At 40.5% G+C, this 18,196-nt stretch overlaps 1 long non-coding RNA gene across 1 annotated transcript in view; it reads right to left on the bottom strand.

Moving 5' to 3' along the window:
* The window catches only part of LOC125935455 (uncharacterized), a 36,879-nt gene that overhangs the window by 10,107 nt on the left and 8,576 nt on the right, over window positions 1-18,196 (bottom strand). The window contains exon 3 of the long non-coding RNA XR_007461683.1: window positions 8,296-8,410. This is a non-coding gene — a long non-coding RNA (uncharacterized LOC125935455). The remainder of the gene's footprint in view (window positions 1-8,295; window positions 8,411-18,196) is intronic.

Raw genomic sequence — 18,196 nt, 5'->3', positions numbered from 1 at the left:
GACTGGATGTTTAAGCCAAGAAATCGAGAATATACATTACTTTCAGAAACTTATTAGAACTTCACAAAAATTGACATAGTTAGACCAGAATAATCTTCAGTAATCAAAAAGCAGAAATTAGACCACATTCTTGTGCTATGAAGCAGTAATTTTATAAAATACCTAGAGGGAAAGCCTATGAAAATTGAAATTAAAAAAATACTTCTCTTGGGGCACCTGGATGTCTCAGTCATTTGAGCTTCTGACTCTTGATTTTGGCTCAGGTCATGATCCCAGGGTTGGGGCCTGCTCAAGATTCTCCCCCTCTCTCTCTCTCTCTCTCTCTCTCTGCCCCTCTCCCTTACTCTCTCTCTCTCTCTCTCTCTCTCGATTTAAAAAAAAAATAAAAACTTTTCTCAATGATGCAAGTTAAAGAAAGAAGCTAAAACTGAAGAGGATATTTTCCTCAAAATAAACTGTGATGTTTTAGTCGGAAAGCAGAAAAATAGACCGAAAGAGCAAAGCCCAGAAGCAAGCACATGGGTTTTTGAGCCGCTGGGGGAAGAATGCATAACTCCAAATGGCTACCCATTTGGAAAAGGAAAGAAAGCTGTAGTTCCTTCTGACACTGTGTGCAAAAATTAAGTTTGTCTGGATCACAAAGCTATTTTTTAAATCACAATAACATTAAAAGGAAATTTAGGAGACATTTGTTGTAATATTATAAAGAGGGTGGCCTTCTTTAGAAAGCTACATATTTTCAAAGTCATGAAGAAAAAGATTTGCTTATATAAAAATGTAAAACAACACTTTTATAAGTATGAAAAACAACAGTCTGGGAGAAACTATGATTTCCAGTATACAACAGACAATGGGAACATATTCAGGATATTTAGAGTACCTATGAATAAATAATTACTTGTGGTGAGAGACTGCATATACAGACAGAAAGGTTAGACCCTAAATAAAAATAGAACTCTGTAGCAAACAGCCCAGGAAGTCGCTTACCCTGGTAGCACTTGGTGCAAAACAGCCAAAACTTGATTATTTATTAACTGACAGCTCTCTCATGTTTAAAATTTTTTTTAATGTTTATTCATTTTTGAGAGACAGAGACAGAGCAGGAGAGGGGCAGAGAGAGAGGGAGACACAGAATCTGAAGCAGGTCCCAGGCTCTGAGCTGTCAGCACAGAGCCCAAAGTGGGGCTCAAACCCATGAACCGAGAGATCATGACGTGAGCCCAACTCGGATGCTTAACCGACTGAGCCACCTAGGTGCCCTTAAGCTTCCCTAGTTTTAACCCTGCTCACACCCTTGGACCAATAGGAAAAAGCCAAATAGGTACCCCCAAGCAATCATCTAAGATGCCCTACTTCTGATTAGCCCACCTGCAGCTTCCCCATGCCAACAACCTCCAATCAGGACTTATCCTATGCCTTCCCTCTTCCCCTGCAAGGATTTCCCTCTTCTTTGCCTGCCTTTGGGTCTCCGCTGAACGCAAGTGATGGTGGCTGGCTCCCTTGCTGTAGCAAATTCTGAATACATAGTCTCTGCTTGTTCTCATTTGGGGCGGGGGAGGGTCTTCATTTATTTCCACAATGGGAACTCACCCTATTCATTAACTTTCTACCTATATGAATTTAGAGAAAAAAACGTTATAAAGGCATATTCTTGATTACACATTGATTGAGGATGGGGGGAGGTGGTCTCAGAGATCAAGGGGTTTTCACTTTTTTCTTACACATATCTGTATGATTTCAAGAAGGCCCAGTCCTGAGTTTGGGTGGCTCAGGTGGCTAAGCCTGTGACTCTTGATTTCACCTTAGGTCATGATCTCAAGGTTCGTGAGATCAAACCCCACACTGGGCTCCACGCTGAGCAAGGAGCCTGCAAGAGATTCTCTTTCTCCCTCTCTCTCTCTGCCTCTCCCCAACTCATGCACTTGCTCACTCACTCTCTCTAAAAAATTAATTAATTAATTAATTAAAAATAAAGAAGTTCCAGACCTTTCTGTTGTGTTCTGGTGATAGCAAAGCTATGGTTCTATTGTCCCTCCAGTGGATCCTGTCAGGAGTAGAATAAAAGTAAACTTGACCCAAAACTACAGTTTAGGTCAAGTGGCAAGGTCCCAGAGCTTATCTCTCTCTGTGGCCCAGGGGCACAGCAAGTCCACAGGACAGCATTTAAAGGGCTCAGCACACGCACTTTGCCATTTCACAACTCTCTAAAGCAAGCAATGAATTCTGATAGTCAGTGGCTCAGTGGGTTAAGCGACTGACTTCAGCTCCGGTCATGATCTCACAGTTCGTGGGTTCAAGCCCCGCATCAGGCTCTGTGTTGCCAGCTCAGAGCCTGGAGCCTGCTTTGGATTCTTTGTCTCCCTCTCTCTCTCTGCCCCTCCCCCACTCATGCTCTGTCTCTCTCTGTCTCTCAAAACTGAATAAACTTAAAAACAAACAAACAAAAACAACCAACGCAGGAAGGGCTGATCACAATAGAGCCAGGGAGACCTGTATTTAACCTGTTTGACGTTTTTGTTGGGGTGGGTGAGGTTGGGTTTGAGATGTTTTCAGAATTTGCCAGAAAGGGAGCAGCCAGAATCAAATGAACTAAAAACATCTGGACACTAGAGTCCTGAATGACTTTCCCCCAAAATACAGTGACAAAGGACAGGAAGCAGAGTCAGGCCCACAGGAGAGAGGGACATCCTGTCTGGGAAGCCTGACGCTTCCGAAACCATTTCATTTGAGGAACACAGCTCCTAAAGGGCACACTGAGCACAGGGCCAGTGAGGTGGTTTCGTTAGCAGAGTCTTCAAGTCATTGGTATCCGCTAGCGTTTTCAGAGGTCTCCAGCAGCCGAGGCTACTTTTGTTTACTGACAAAAAAAGAAATGCCAAAACAGGGTTGCGGTGTTGTGTCCGCATTTGAAATATTCAGTCCTGGCCATGTACCTTTGTGACTACCTGAATAACTCGAGGCGGAGCTAACGTTTGTGAGTGAAGCCTAGGCACCACACAGAAGAGAGAACCAAAGGTTGGTTCTTAAAGATGAAGGTCCATCCAACGAAGATGGGCAGTACGTGTGATCAGAAGTTATTTCTTTCCCACATTTTGCTCTAAGTAGGGTGTATTTTCTTACTTTTAAGGATGAATTAACCTTCACTGACTGATCAACACTGACATTTTGGTCTGATTTGTGTTTATTTCCTTTTACAGTGTCTATACATTCTTCTGTCCATTACCCACCACGATATCAGCTGATAGGCTGCCATTATCCAAATACCGTCCCTGCCCCAGTGTCACTTTCCTAAGCAACCCAAGGCAATTGGAATATTCTGTCTTACTAGCCCTCCAAACTTAGACTTTAAAAAAAATTATTCAAGGGGAACCTGGGTGGCTCAGTCGGTTAAGGGGCCGACTTCAGCTCAGGTCATGATCTCGCGGTCCGTGAGTTCGAGCCCCACGTCAGGCTCTGTGCTGACAGCTCAGAGGCTGGAGCCTGCTTCAGATTCTGTGCCTCTCTCTCTCTCTCTCCCTCTCTCTCTCTGCCCCTTCCCCCTCTTGTTATCTCTCTCTCTCAAAAATAATAAATAAATGGTATTTTTTTTTAAATATTTAAATATCAGCTAAAATCGAAGTCGTCTCAGCCTCTATTCCAGCCTAATGTCTTGAAGCAGATTTTTCTCCATTCAGATCATTTATTCTGAGAAGCAAAAATGTTAGAGAACATATTCTAATTCCAAAAACATTATCACAGATGTCAGTGACAAAGTTACTAGGAAATAACTATAAATTCTTGGAAGGCAAACTTGAAGCAATTTGTCTCCTGTAGAATCTCGATGAGTTGCAGTTTGTAATTTATGAAGATGTTTTCCAGCACCAGGACATTGTAGTTTAGTGAATAATAACCCAGTAGCAAAAAATATTGAAAAACAGATTACAAAATAGTGCAGAAAAGTACTTTTAGGAACTTTACAAGTAAAGGTGACTTGGAGACGTTATGGAAACATTCCATGAGGCCCAGACAGATTGGTTCTTCTCTTCTTAATGTACTTCCAAAAATACAAATGTTTAACAAATCAATTACAACAATTTAGAAGTCTAGGCTCCTGATTTCTATATATAACTAAAGACTACAGCTGAAAGGCAAAGTTTCCTTGGGGTTACTTCTAACTGAAAGTGTATGGATGGAGTTTAGGATATGTTTTTTTGTTGTTGTTTGTTTGTTTGTTTGTTGTTTACCTAAAAGATGTTTCTGACTTCCATTAATCCACATTAGTTAGTAGTCAAAGAACAACTTCTCTGAGATAAACATTAGCACCAATTGTAAAATATGTTCCTCCTTCTTTCCCCCAGACAAGACCCAAATTTACTTCTGTGATAATTCTATGTCAGAGGCTTTTCCAGATCTTGTGTTTCCTGGAGAGGACAAGGCCTTCTCCCTGAGAGCAGATCTGAGGACTGTGGGATCATATTACTTATCAATTGTGTTTATATCATCCACCTAAATATTCTCCAAATAGAGGAGAAATGTTAACTCCTGAGCATCCAAGTAATCATTTTAAGTCTTTTATGAAACAATAAGTTCCTTTAGACCCTAAATCCCTATTTCCTCTCAAACACGTAACAAGTTGATATCATGGAAAGAGGAGTGTTATACCCCCAAATTTCATTCGTTGAAAGTCTAACCCCTGATAGCTCAGAATGTGGCTGTATCTGGAAATGAGGTCTTTAAAGAGGCGATTATGTTCGAGGTCCCTGGGTGGCTCAGTCAGTTAAGTGTCCAACTCTTGGTTTCAGTTCAGGTACGATCTCATGATTCATCACTTTGAGCCACACATCGGGCTCTGCACTGACAGCACAGAGCCAGCTTGGGATTCTCTCTCTCCCTCTCTCTCTGCCCCTCCCCACTCTCTCTTGCACACACCCATGTGCACATGCACTCTCAATCTCACTCTCAATCTCTCTCTCAAAATTAATAAACATTTTTAAAAACAAAAATAAAGAGGCGATTAGGTTAATCTGAGGCTATCAGCATGGGCCCTAATCCAATACAACCAACGTCCTTATAAGAAGATATTAGCACAAGGACATGCTATCCAGGAAAGCCTGTGTGAACACATAGGAGAAGACAGCCACTTGCAAACCAAAGAGAGAGGCTTCGGAGGAAAACACCCTCGCTGACATCTTGATCTCGAACTTCCAACCTCTAGAATTAGAAGAAAATGAATTTCTACTGTTTAAGCCACCCAGTCAGTGGTACTTTGTTACAGCAGCCCTGGGTGACTAATACAGAGGCCAAGCCCGAGATTCATGGCCCACAAGTGCGCTTTCCTTGGGGAGTGACTTAAACCCTCAAGATATCAGGATATGTATCCCCAACGTGGACACAGGGCTTTCATCAAACCTCCTAACAGTTTTATGGTTTTAAATTCTGTCTCTACTTGGCTAAGTCTTCATGTCTATGTCCTGCCTTTTCCCTAATTCTATACCTGCTGCCATCTGCCCTCTCACATCTCCACCAGTGAGTCTAATGGGCATCTCAGATTTCAAATCGCCAAAGCAGAACTCCTGGTATTCTCCACAAAAACAGAATTCTCCATAGTGGAAATTCTAACATTCTGCTCAAAATCTTAAGAGTCAAAATCTTAAGAGTCATGCCTCACTCCTCGTTTTCTGAAGCCCCACATAAAATTCATCACCAAACCCTATCATCTCTACCTTCAAAACACATCCAGCTTCATGAATTGAGAGAAAGATCAATGGAATTGACTAGAAAGTCCAGGAATTGATCTACTTTCAAACAAAAACACCAAGAACAAAATCAAAAGACAAGTGTCAAACTGCAAGATAATGTTTGCAACATAGATCTCAGAAAAAAAAAAAAGGCTATCATCTCTAATATACAATAAATGTTTTAAATGTTGATTTATTTTTAGAGAGAGAGGCAGGGATAGGGGCAGAGAGAGAGGGAGAGACAGAATTCCAAGCAGGCTCCATGCTGTCACCATAGAGCCTGACGTGGGGCTCGAACTCACGAACCATGAGATCATAACATGAGCAGAAATCAAGAGCTGGACGCTTATTGACTGAGCCACCAAGGCGCCCCTACGGTAAGTTTTTTTAATTGACAGAAAATATTCTATAGAAAAATCAGCAAAAGATATGAACAGATGATTCACAAAGTGGATCTAAAAATGTCTGTTAAAACCATATGAAAAGATGTTCCATTTAGCAATAAGTGGAGTATAAATTAAAACTACACTGAGATACTATTTCTCATTCAACAGACTGGCAAAAATTCAAGAGCTTGACGATACAGTCTCTTGGTAAGGCCTTGGGGAAACAGGCACTCTCATACATTGCTGCTGGGAACATAAAATGATATCACCCCAATGGAGGACAAGTAACAAAATTACAAATGGATTTGCTGTTGACCCAGCAGGTCTCACTTCTGGGGATGTATCCTGAAGATACACATTCATCGATACAAAATATGCACAGAGTTACTCGTTTTCAGCATTACTTATAATTGTAAAACGCTGGTAACTTCCTAAATGTTCAAGTAGGAGATTAATCAAATAAACTATTGTGCTACACCTGGTGGGAGTCTATTCAACTGTGATTTCCAGGAGATATTAGCAAGTGGAAAAAAAGCAAAGTACAAAAGACCATATTTAAAATGCCAAAATTTTCATAACAAAGAAGAGAAAATAAGAAAATATGCACCTGTTTTCTTATCCTTACCCCCCCCCCAAAAAAAATCAAACAAACAAAACACACAGGAATAATAAAAACCCAGAAAATAATGAAGCTGGTGGTCCATAAGGCAGGGATGGTAAAGGGAGACAGGAGGGGGCGACATTTCTCGGAGTATATCAGTTTGCATGGTTTTGGGTTTCGAAAGCATCTCAATATCCTACCTCGTTGAAAATGGAATTGAATCAATATGAACAGAAAAATAAAATTGACACTGGAAGCAAATGGAAACAAATGACTCTAACTGTAGGGCAAATGAATACACAGCAGGAAGGAAGGAAGGATGAAGGGAGGGAGGAGGAAGAGAAGGAGGTTAAGGCCTTATCTCTGTGGCCTCATCACATACTACTCACTCACTCAGCTCCAGATACTTGGACCGTCCTGCTGTTCCTTAAACATGCCAAGCAGCTCCCACATGTGGGTTTACACGCGTTTACCTTTCTTCTCATTTACTTTAGGATTCTGGTCACAGGTCACCCTAATTGAGCGATCTTGCCTGCCTACCACATTCTTCTTCCTCTTTCGATATACTGTTGTTTTCTCTAGTACTTTCTGAAAGATACTTATATACCTATGTAAGATATAGGTGGTGTGTGTGCGTGCGTGAGTGTGCGTGGGTGTGTGTGTGTGTGTGTGTGTATAAAAACCGGGCACATAGGTAGTGCTCAATGACTATTTGGCGAAAGAATGGATGGTATTGTTGGGCCACGTGAATGAGCGCAGATCTGAAGGCCCAGACGCTGAACAAATGTTCTCATTCTTCACACACCATTCTTTGCTTTGGGGATTTCCATTTTAAAGCCTAGAACCTAAAAACCAGTCAAGAAATTCAGCTAAAATAGCAGGAGGAGATGTGTTCTGCCTCTAGCTCTTTGTGACTAATCAACTCAGCTTCAAGGGCCCCGAGGAGCTATTTTTCTCTCTACTATAGCAATTCCATTTAAAATGGTAATCCCAGGTCTCATTTTGTATTTTCTCCCGTACAAGGATGTGAAGGTCACCCATTTAGAAAACTCTTCAGTTGATGTGAAATGCATTTAGAAGCAGCAACTAAGGCAATATAAAAGTGAAGATGAATTGAAGTTATTTATATTCAGTAAAAATGTGCCCGAGGAGTAAGGTAAGAAAAATCTGGTCTCTCCGGCAGAAATGCCTTATACATGGTTACAAAATACCCATGGGCCACCAACCACCAAACTACAGTTACAAACCTCACTTCTTTCCAGAAGCAGCTGGGGCAGGCAGCAGGCAGGATAATGAGGATGTGCCTGGGGCACTTCCAAATCAGAGGCATCAAAGAGGTTGAGAAAAACCTTGAAATGATTATAGATATTGATGGCACTGAAGTACTCACCTTTGGAAAAATAAGAAGTCAACTGGTTTGTTATGCTTATTTCCCAGTTTAGTTTTATTTTCCATTTGAATTCTAGAATAAAAAAGCATCTTAATCTTTTCTGGGCTTCAGGTTCTCAAGATGGTCATTCCACGCTTTTCTAGACACCCATTCAGGTCTCCTGCAAAAGTAAACTCCATCTTTCATTGGTCTAAACCTTACCTTTCCCAGTCGTGTCTTCTCCTCTGACCCAATAGAGCGCTGACAATCTTGGTATTTTTCCAGAATAAAAATACTCAGACCTTGTAACTTCTTTTGGGGAGGGAGACAGGGGTTGCTGGTCACAAAGAAAAAACATAGTAACATTTGATTTCCTTAGATACATGCATTTACCTCGGTAGGACATTCTGGATGGAATCCTCATGCTAAAAATGGAACCACAGGTGTTTATAAGCAGTACAACAGATTCCAAAGGAAACCATATCAACAATGTGGGTGGGGCAAAACCACCGCTGCAGTTTTTAAAAAAATAATTATCTTTATGATAGTCTGGGTCACTCAATATCATTCTTTCAGAAGTCATTATAAATCAAACAAAAATAAGTTTAACAAAAACATTTCAACCATAATCTTCATGATTCAAGGATTTAACTTTTAATCTTTTTATAATACAATGTTTCCAATAATTCATTTCACTTGCTCAGGATCATGTGTTTTTGTTTTGTTTTGTTTTATTTTATTTTGTTTTGTTGTTTCTAACTCGAAATAGGTTTTTGTATCATTTCGTAACACAGTGGTTTTCATACTGCTGGTCATGAAATCCATTTAGTGGGTCATAACAAGTAGTTTCTTAAAGAAACAGAATAAAATAGAAATATCACAGTACAGCTACAAGAAGGGAAATTAGTTTTCATTAAATTTTGTTTCAAAACTATGTAAATGTGTATGTATACTATGTATATCTTTGGATACACTGTAAAATGTACCTCTTACTGTGGATTGCAACAACAAAAAAAGTGTTTTGTTTTGTTATGGAAGGCATGAATTTAATATTTGCACTTAAAAATTTTTTTTAATATTTATTTATTTTTGAGAGTCAGAGACAGAGCGCGAGCAGGGGAGGGGCAGAGAGAGAGGGAGACACAGAATCCGAAGCAGGTGCCAGGCTCTGAGCCGTCAGCACAGAGCCCGACATGGGGCTCGAACTCACAGACTGCGAGATCATGACCTGAGCCAAAATCGGAGGCTCAACCAATGAAGCCACCCAGGAGCCCCTGATATTTGCACTTTCATAAGCAATTAGCAAATACCCATGATAACAAATAAAATCTAATTCTTAGGTGCCCCTGGGTGGCTCAGTCAGTTAAGTGTCCAACTTCAGCTCAGATCATGATCTCGTGGTTCATGAGGTCAAGCCCTGCATAGGGTTCTGTGCTGACAGCTCGGAGCCCAGAGCCTGCTTCGGATTCTGTGTCTCCCTCTCTCTCTGCCCCTCCCCTGCTCACGCTCTCTGTCTCTCTCTCTCTTTCAAAAATAAGTAAATATTTTTTAAAAATCCAATTCTTAGATTAACTAAAAATGAAATAAGACTATCTGTGTGAACTAATTTATAGACAGACATTTAAAAATATTGATGTTTTTCAAGAAAAATGGGTACTTTACAAGGAAAACACATTCCTGACTTCTTGAAAATCATATCCCTGAGTCACTTTATAAGCTGAAGGGTTAAAAAAAAAAATCTTACTTACCTTAAATAAACTTTCAGATTAGTATTTATAATAACTGGCTTGGTTGGCATTTTGATGACTAATTTGAATTTTTTTTTTTTATTAAATCGAAATGCAGACAGATTTATTGAGATTTAAAAATCCTAACAGAGGCCTTTCCAGGGCTTATTTCCTTACGACAAAAACTGTGATAACACTCAGTGGGGAGAAAGACATCTTTGGCAACTTGATGAGTGATATCAAAGATGGGCACTTAATAGAAGCTCTTCTGGTCTTTACCCTTACTCTGGAACCTTCGGCAGCTCCCCGTGTTATGATTCCACAGAGAATCCGGCTGGGGAAGGAGAGTACTTCCAATGCCCTATGGAAGTCCATATCAGCAGAATGAAACTCCAGCATAGGGGCTGCTCTGGAACTGAATGAAAAACCTAGAAGTTACACCCATAGATTTACCTTTGGGAGACTGCGGGGCAGTGATGGCTGAAGGTGTTTCTTGACACCCCCCCCCCACCCTCCGCGCTTCTGAAATAACCTTGAGTGTATGGGGTCATCTCCTGTGCCAGTCTGGGGTATAGTTCTCTGACTGTGACCATTCAGCCTATTTTGCCCTTTGTGGACCACTCTAACCTTCATTGCTGTTTGCCAGAATCTTGGAAATTCTTTTGTCCCCATCTTGCTTCAAGGAACCCTTTCATTGAATGCCCCCCACTTTTCTGAATACAAAATCAACATCAAATGTGGTACCTGAGTGAAACCTGAACAGATGACTGAAGTACCTGCATCTTGATTTAATGCTTTTAGAAAAAATCTTGGTGTAAAAATTAATCTAGCCCATCAATAAGAATATTTGAAACTCATTGGCCAGCCTCTAGAAGTCCTGACAGGTCATTTTCAAAATGGCACAGACTATAAATGGGAAAGGGAAAATGGAAAATGTTTTTGCTGGGAAGGAATCCAAAAAAGTAAAGCACTCCTAAAATTTATTTCACAGCATCTAGATATTCCTGCCCTCATTCTCTTTTACAAACAGCAGTATAGGTTTAAGAGCGAAGCTCCTAAGCTCAGATTCTATAAATAAACCTTCAGCAGAGAGACCCCCTGTGAGACAAGATGGTGTAAATATTAAAATTATAGCAGTGGCTGCAGCTTAAACTTCTTCTCCTCAGTTATGAGAAGAGTGCCTGATAACTCTAAGGCATCCTGCTGCCCTCGTGTTCAAAAGCAAGCCCAGCGAGAAAAGAAAAGACAGTATTTGTTTATTGTGGTGTACAGAATGGGATACATAATGGCCCCTCAAAGGTGTCTGCGTTCTAACCTCCAGAACCTGGGAACGTATAACCTTACGTAGCAAAATAGACTTAGCTGATGTGATTACGTTAAGGACCTTGATATGGGCAGGTTATCCTTACTACCTGGTTGTGCCCAGAAATCACAAGGGTCCTCACCAAAGAGGCACCAGAGAAGTCAAAGTCAGAGAGAGAAGCTGTAAGCAAGAGTCAGAGAGGAAATAAGATGTTCTGCCTCTTGCTGTGAAGGTGGAGGAAGGAGCCGTGAGCAAGGAAAGCAGGCAGCAGAGAAGGAGCTGAAAAAGGCAAGGAAAGGGATTCTCCCCTTCAAGCTTCCAGCAGGAAACAGCCTGATCAAAACCTTGAGGCTGGCCCAATGACAATGTTCTGACTTCCTGAAGAGTAGAGAATAATCCTGTGTTGTTTTAGTCACTGGGTTTGTGGTAATTGATCACAGCAGCAATAAAAAACTAATATGTTTACCAAGCTCCTAAAAGAGTGAATGAAAATAAAGAGAGGAAACTGCTTCTATCACTTTTACTTTGGGTGAATATATTTGATTCTTAGAACAGTTACAGGGTTCCCACCCCGATCCCCACTTTTCCAAACCAAAAAGGCCTTAGCCTGGGCCATTTTTGCCAGTTGCTACTCACTTAAGAGCAGAAAATGGAGGATGAAAAATGCCCTTACTCACCCAAATAATCTGAAAAAATCCCATGATGGAAAAATGTTTTGACATAACATCTCAGGCAAAGTAGATGATTTCAGAGAAGTAAAAATTTTAGAGAGGTAAGAATACATTCCAAACTGGATAAGTACAGGAACTGTACTTACCAGAACATATATAAACTGAAGTTTTATATGTAAGTCAGGCTTCCTTGAGTAGTGTCCTAATTTTCAGAATTCCTCTGACTTATCTTTGCTTACCTTGGTCTGCATAGAAGTTTCTAAAACAAGAAGGAAGGGACTCATTGAGCTTTTCTTCCTTATACATACATTATATTGCTAGGGGTTTTTTTTCCCCATACTTAATACATATTTTGCTGTTTACTTTGGAATGAATCAGGTAATTCAGCTGAAATACAAATCAACCACATTTCCACAAGTAAGGTGATTTCGCTATTTTAAATCAAAACCTGTCAAATATTTTCTCCATCATTAAAACTTCGAGAACAATTTTGTGCTGTCAGGAACATATACTCTCCAAACTCTTTTTCTCCCTTCTTATGTTAGAATTTATCCCTAAATGAAGGACTCTTCCTTAGTATCTTACTCACTTATATTAGTGATGCTTCAAATTAGGTTGGGTAAAATATAAATGCACATGGTTTCGATCATCTATTAATGTTAGGCTTTCGTATCACACACACACACACACACACACACACACACAAGTTTAAGGAGAAAAGGACATTAAGAGAATGTCAGACTCTCTAGTTTGAAGCAGCTATCTCTTCAGTTTCCATGAAAGTGCTAACAAAACATAAAGAGAAATCATGAAAAGTCAAATTTGCCTAAGATTTGAGATATGAAAGTCCAAATGGTAGAATTCAAGAGTTTGCAGGAAAACCTAGGTCAGTGTTTCATCCTATCCGTGTTGTAAGTTTCTCTCTCTTTATTTTATTTTATTTTTTTACCAGGGACAGTTGGCCCCAGTGTAAAATACAGCCTGAGGTACAGAAAGTTCACACAAGAAAGTATTCACCCTAAAAACTTGCAAATAAAAAAGGGCCATGCAGCAAGCTGGCAGCAAAATGAGAAACAACCTCTCAGAGAAAGGTCAGGAGATGATGTGGAGTGAAAAATCTCCAGGGAACTGTCACTTTCTGAAAATGAAAATGACAAAAGTGACAAATTTCAGAGTGTCTGAGGAGAGCAAAGGACAGAGGTTGAAAAACAGAGAACAGAACCACCTGCCATCTTCTTTTGAGAGACCATTCAAGGTCATTTCCTCAGAATCCCTTAGGAGTTCACCGGTAAAGAAAGAAAAAGGGGAAACCCTTACCCTGATCATTGTTAATAGGGAAGAGGTGCCTCCCTGACCATGGTGAATCTAAGAAGACAGATCTGGGTTCCCTGAGCTGGCATCTATGGCCCCAGCCTTATTACCCAAGCTCACTGAGGCCTTTTTTTTTTTAATATTAAAAATAAAAATGGGGGCGACTGGATGCCTCAGTCAGTTAAGCATCCAACTCTCGATTTCATTTCTGGTCATGTCATGATCTTACAGTTTGTGAGTTCAAGCCCCGTATTGGAGTCTGTGTTGATAGTTTGTAGCCTCCTTGGAATTCTCTCTCCCCCTCTCTCTTTCTGCCCCTTCCCCCTCTCTAATAAATAAACTTTAAAAAGTAAAAATAAAAATGTATGTATGTGTCATACCAATCTTCTTCATAGTGATCTCCTGAGCAATAATGACCAAGCTTGAATCTATACCTTCAGCATGCGTGTGCGCGCGCGCACACACACACACACACACACACACACACAGGCATGCACACACAAACTTACAGTAAAGAGTTCTTAAGTCACTCCCCAGATGGCGACAACTAGCCATGTCTAGCAGGGAACCATTTGTCTCCTCTTTCTTTCCCATCCTGTAGTCTCTTTCCATGTCCCCCTTCCCCTCAGGGAGCTTTAAAGGTATTGTGGGAAGCACCCAAAACATTTTACTTGCCCTGCTGATGATATTCAGCAATTTAAAAGGTTCCCAAGCCTTACCCTTTGTTGTGTTTGTAAGCATTTTGAGTAACAATGCAGCAACTCTAGTCAGAGAGCCCCTGACTTGGGGCCAAATGGAAGCTGAACGGAGAACAGCCCTGAAGGTTTTCAAATAAATATGCAAGCCCATCTTCCAACCAGTCACTCCAGCCTCAAAGAGATAAAGACTTGAAAAAGCCTCTCTTTAGAAAATAAAATATGTAATTATTTGTCCAACCACGAACATTCTTTGCTTTTCATTTCATTATCTCCAAATTCGGGATGTAGATTAAAATATACAGATATCCATCATTTAACTACTTTAAGGTAAGTTTATATCTTTGGGGTTTTAATCATTTCTTTTAAAAGTTATTTTTAACGATGTTCATTTTTGGAGAAAGCACTAAAATACAATGTCATTCTGCAACAGCGGTTTTGCATCAAATGCTTTTTACTTTAAGTTGTGAAAACAACATCGATTATACTGCCAAATGCTGCCTAAAAAAATGCTCTGCACCATAAAAGGATTTGGAGCCTTGTTTATTATCATCTAAATTGTACATTGTACACTTGTCGGCAACATATTGTATGCTAAAAAGCCTTTCCTATCTAAAACAATAGATGTTATAGTAAGACAGTTCACAAGTTTTTGGAAAAGCATGATTTGGTGGATTCCTAATCTAAAACAAATCTTTTTGTTCCCCGGAGACAAATGCTGATTGTGTGCCTGCCTCAATTGTTTCACCCCTTTGGTAATCCTGGTCACTCAGAACAGCATTGAAAGAGATCAGAGACAATGACAGAGATGTTGAAAGTGTCTGAATGCCATCCCCACAGAGCTGCCCTTCTGAGGCACAATGACTGGTTTTTGTGTGCATCACTCAGAGGTACTTCTGTGTTCCTCCTGGGAAATATCAAAGAAATTTCAGAAAGACAAACCTATTACCATTGATCGGAATCCAAGAGTCTGTCCTGGTCAGAGCTAACATAATTTGTCTGATTTCAAAGTTTATGTCACTTTGGAATCTAAATATGAGGTCCCAGTTCCCATGGTGGTGACCATGTTTCTTCAACCAAGTAAGACAAGGGGGAGTCAAAGTATTTCTGTGGTCCTAGTACAGGTTCAAAGTATTGAAAACATGGGTACTGATCTCATGAATTCCTAACATAACCGCAAAAAATGAAGATTGACTGGAGTCTGTGCATTGTGATACGTAAAAATACAGGGTGATAATGGATAAAAACTGATGTAGAATTCACTCAGCTGGCTTTTGTGACACAGGAATAACCTGGTTTAGCCAATGTCTCCTATACTCCTATATACAGTGCTTGATGGAAGATGATAATGCTGGATTTGATATCTGCCAATGTCTAGTTTCTTACAACTGACAGAATATTCTAGGCTGAACTTAACACATTGAGTAGTTAAAAAAAAAAAAAAAGGATTTGAGTTATACCACTATCGTAAAACCCTTTTGCAATGAATTTATTACTGTCAGAAAATATAAGCTTTATAGCTTTTATATTATTCACAAAAATGTCCCCTCCTTACCTGATCTTACAGATCTTACCGCTTCCTATCCAGAGGTGGGAATCTATGTCTCTTTCACCTGAAACTGGGTGGGCCTCTCACCAATCAAATGTGGAAGACGTTATGCCACGTGACCTCAGGGGCTAGGTCAGAAAATACAACGCACCGTCTTCCAGTCCCTCTTGGAAGAATCATTCCTGGAACCCCAAGCCTCTATGTCAGTAAGAAGTACCGGGAAGCCATGCTGTGAGGAAGGCCAAATTTGGCCAAAGAGCCCTCGCGGTGGGGCCCCGATTCTGCATGCAAAGAGAGTGGTGCCTGGCCAACCCCCACTCTCTGACCACACTCACACAAGAAACCTGAGGTGGAGCCTACTCCCTCCCACCTCTGCCAGTCAAGCCATTTATGAATTCCTGACCCATAGAAACCAGGAGCAATAATAAATTATTTATGTTGTGTTAAGCTACTATGTTTTGGGATAATAGGTTACACAGTTTTAGATAACAGAAAGAAGACTATCTTCTCCCTTTCTTAAGAGACCTGTTCAATAAGGGGCCTGGCAATAGATCTATATAGCATAGTGATGAGATTCTGCCTCCATTTCTCTGCACCCCATTTAGAACCAAAGAACTCATTCCCCAAGGTGAGAGGAATATTGTCTGCTGAGAGCTCATAGCTGTGTCCTCTTCCAGGAATTGTCCTCAGCCAAAGGACAGCCCACATCCAATACTGGTTGGCTCAGGATATGAAGCTCTGGCCTCCTTGCATTAATTCTGGCCACACAGAAGGGTCGTCACAGCTCCAGAGTTCCTTGGTGGGTAGGTTAAAGATTTTGGTTGCAACTGTATCCATCCAACTTCTTCCCTGGCTCAGTCTTGCTTCCCTCACTACCTTACAGGTATTATGCCTGAACGTCTGCCTCAATAAACTACTACACACGAATCTCCATTTCAAGGACAGTCTCCAGATAACCTGAACCAAGACCAGACTTAGTCAAGGGTTAATTACCATGGAAAAGGAAGGTGAAGTCAGGCTCTAAGGTACTGTAATTCCCTGGTTTTCTCAGTAGACAGCAATAATAATTAAAGATTCACTGATTCTCACAATGACATGAACAAAATTTCTAATCAACTGACTCTTACCTGTACTCTAAAATGGTTTCTCTGCCAGTCTTTAAGGCATCTTGTACTCACACTGATCCTTGCTGGGCATGATCTAATTTGCTTGCCCAAAACCTATTCTGGTTTGGGAAGCTTTCACTCTATGATGTGTCTGTAGAATGTTAAAAATGAAGCCATTAGCAATGAAACACTTGAAACAAGACCACACCCATTCCTAAGTCGTGGTCTTTGATACATGGCAGAATTTAGATAGAATTCTGCTATAACTGTTGAAGAAAGAAGACTTTTTACAGAAAAGCTTATGAGATTTGAAGGTGCTTATGAGATTTGTTCCATTTTTCCTGAAAGCAAATATTTCATGTTCTTATTTGTTGTTTCATCTCTTATTTTATCCAGGTGTCTTTTTCCAGAAATGATTCATCATTTCACAAAGACTGTGAAGAGAAAGATGGAATTCAGAGATCATTGCTAGAATCTGATGGTATGGAGACAGCTCAATGATTCAAACCACAGGACTTACTTATTTTTCAAACCAGGTTCTAGTTTCCACTTCAGGCATTTATAACTAATTCATGAAGACAAGCTTCGGGCTTATTTTCTTACTTGTCTATCCTGTGTTTGCAGGTTCTTCCATAGCTTTACATGAGCCTGTCTTCCAGCAGGGACTACTGATTTCTCCAGTTTTTCAAAGTTTTCTTGAAGCCATTATATCACCACTAAAAACAAGTGGCCATTGAATGGGAACACCAATTTTTTGGCTTCCCAACAATCTGCACAGTGTAATACGGAATTGTCTGTCCTACATTACTAACTAGGGAACCAAAATAAGGTGCCATTCTTTTTAATATTCAAATTAAGTTTCCCTAACCCCCCAATCCACCTGTGGGGGAAAGTATTTCTTCCACTCCTGTGGTCTTTCTTTCCCAAAGAAGTCCCAAGATTCAGAGGCATTTGATGAGTCCAATGGGCCAGTTTTGATGACCAACTCTTCCAGGAGAGAAAATAGAACACCCTCCTTGTTCAGAGTCTTAGTCTGATCAAGCTGTTGTAAGAAAAATACCATAGACTGTATGGCTTAAAACATAAACACTTATTTAGGTGGATGGGTGACTCAGTTGATTGACTGTCTGACTCTTGATTTTGGCCCAGGGTCATGGGATTGAGCCCCGCATCGGTGTCTGTGCTGAGCATGGAGTCTGCCTGAGATTCTCTTTCTCTCTCCCTGTGCCCCTGCTTGCATGTGCTTTCTCTCTCTCCCTCTCTCTCGTTCTCTCTCAAATACATACATACATACACACATACATACATAGGTACACTTGTTTCTCATAGGCTGAGAATTCCAAGCTCAAGGCCCTGGTAGATTTGGTGTCTGGTGAGGGCTCTCTTCCTGGTTCATAGAAGGCTGTCTTCTTGCTGTGTCCTTACATGGTAGATATATCAAGGGAGCTTTCAGAGGTCTCTATTATAAGGGAATGAATCACCACTCAAAGGCCCCCACCTCCAACTATTATCACATTGGCAGTTAGGATTTCAAGATATGAATTTTGGGGGAATACAAACATTCATCTACAGCAATCAGTCAAGTAGTTGGCTCTCTTTAGCTGTAGTGATTTTATTGCCACTGTGCCAATGCAGTCTTTGTCTGCTGGAGAAATCATAGCACATCTGCCAATGCTGACCTGATAGGAGTTTCTCCCCATTCATGGAAGAGCAGCATTCGTGTCTCATTTCGCTGAGATTGCTCTCAGACCTATAGCTTTA

Source organism: Panthera uncia, assembly GCF_023721935.1.
Source record: "Panthera uncia isolate 11264 chromosome A1 unlocalized genomic scaffold, Puncia_PCG_1.0 HiC_scaffold_17, whole genome shotgun sequence".
NCBI lineage: Eukaryota > Metazoa > Chordata > Mammalia > Carnivora > Felidae > Panthera > Panthera uncia.
Note: the sequence above shows the minus strand (reverse complement) of the source record. Positions and strands in the feature narration are given on the sequence as shown.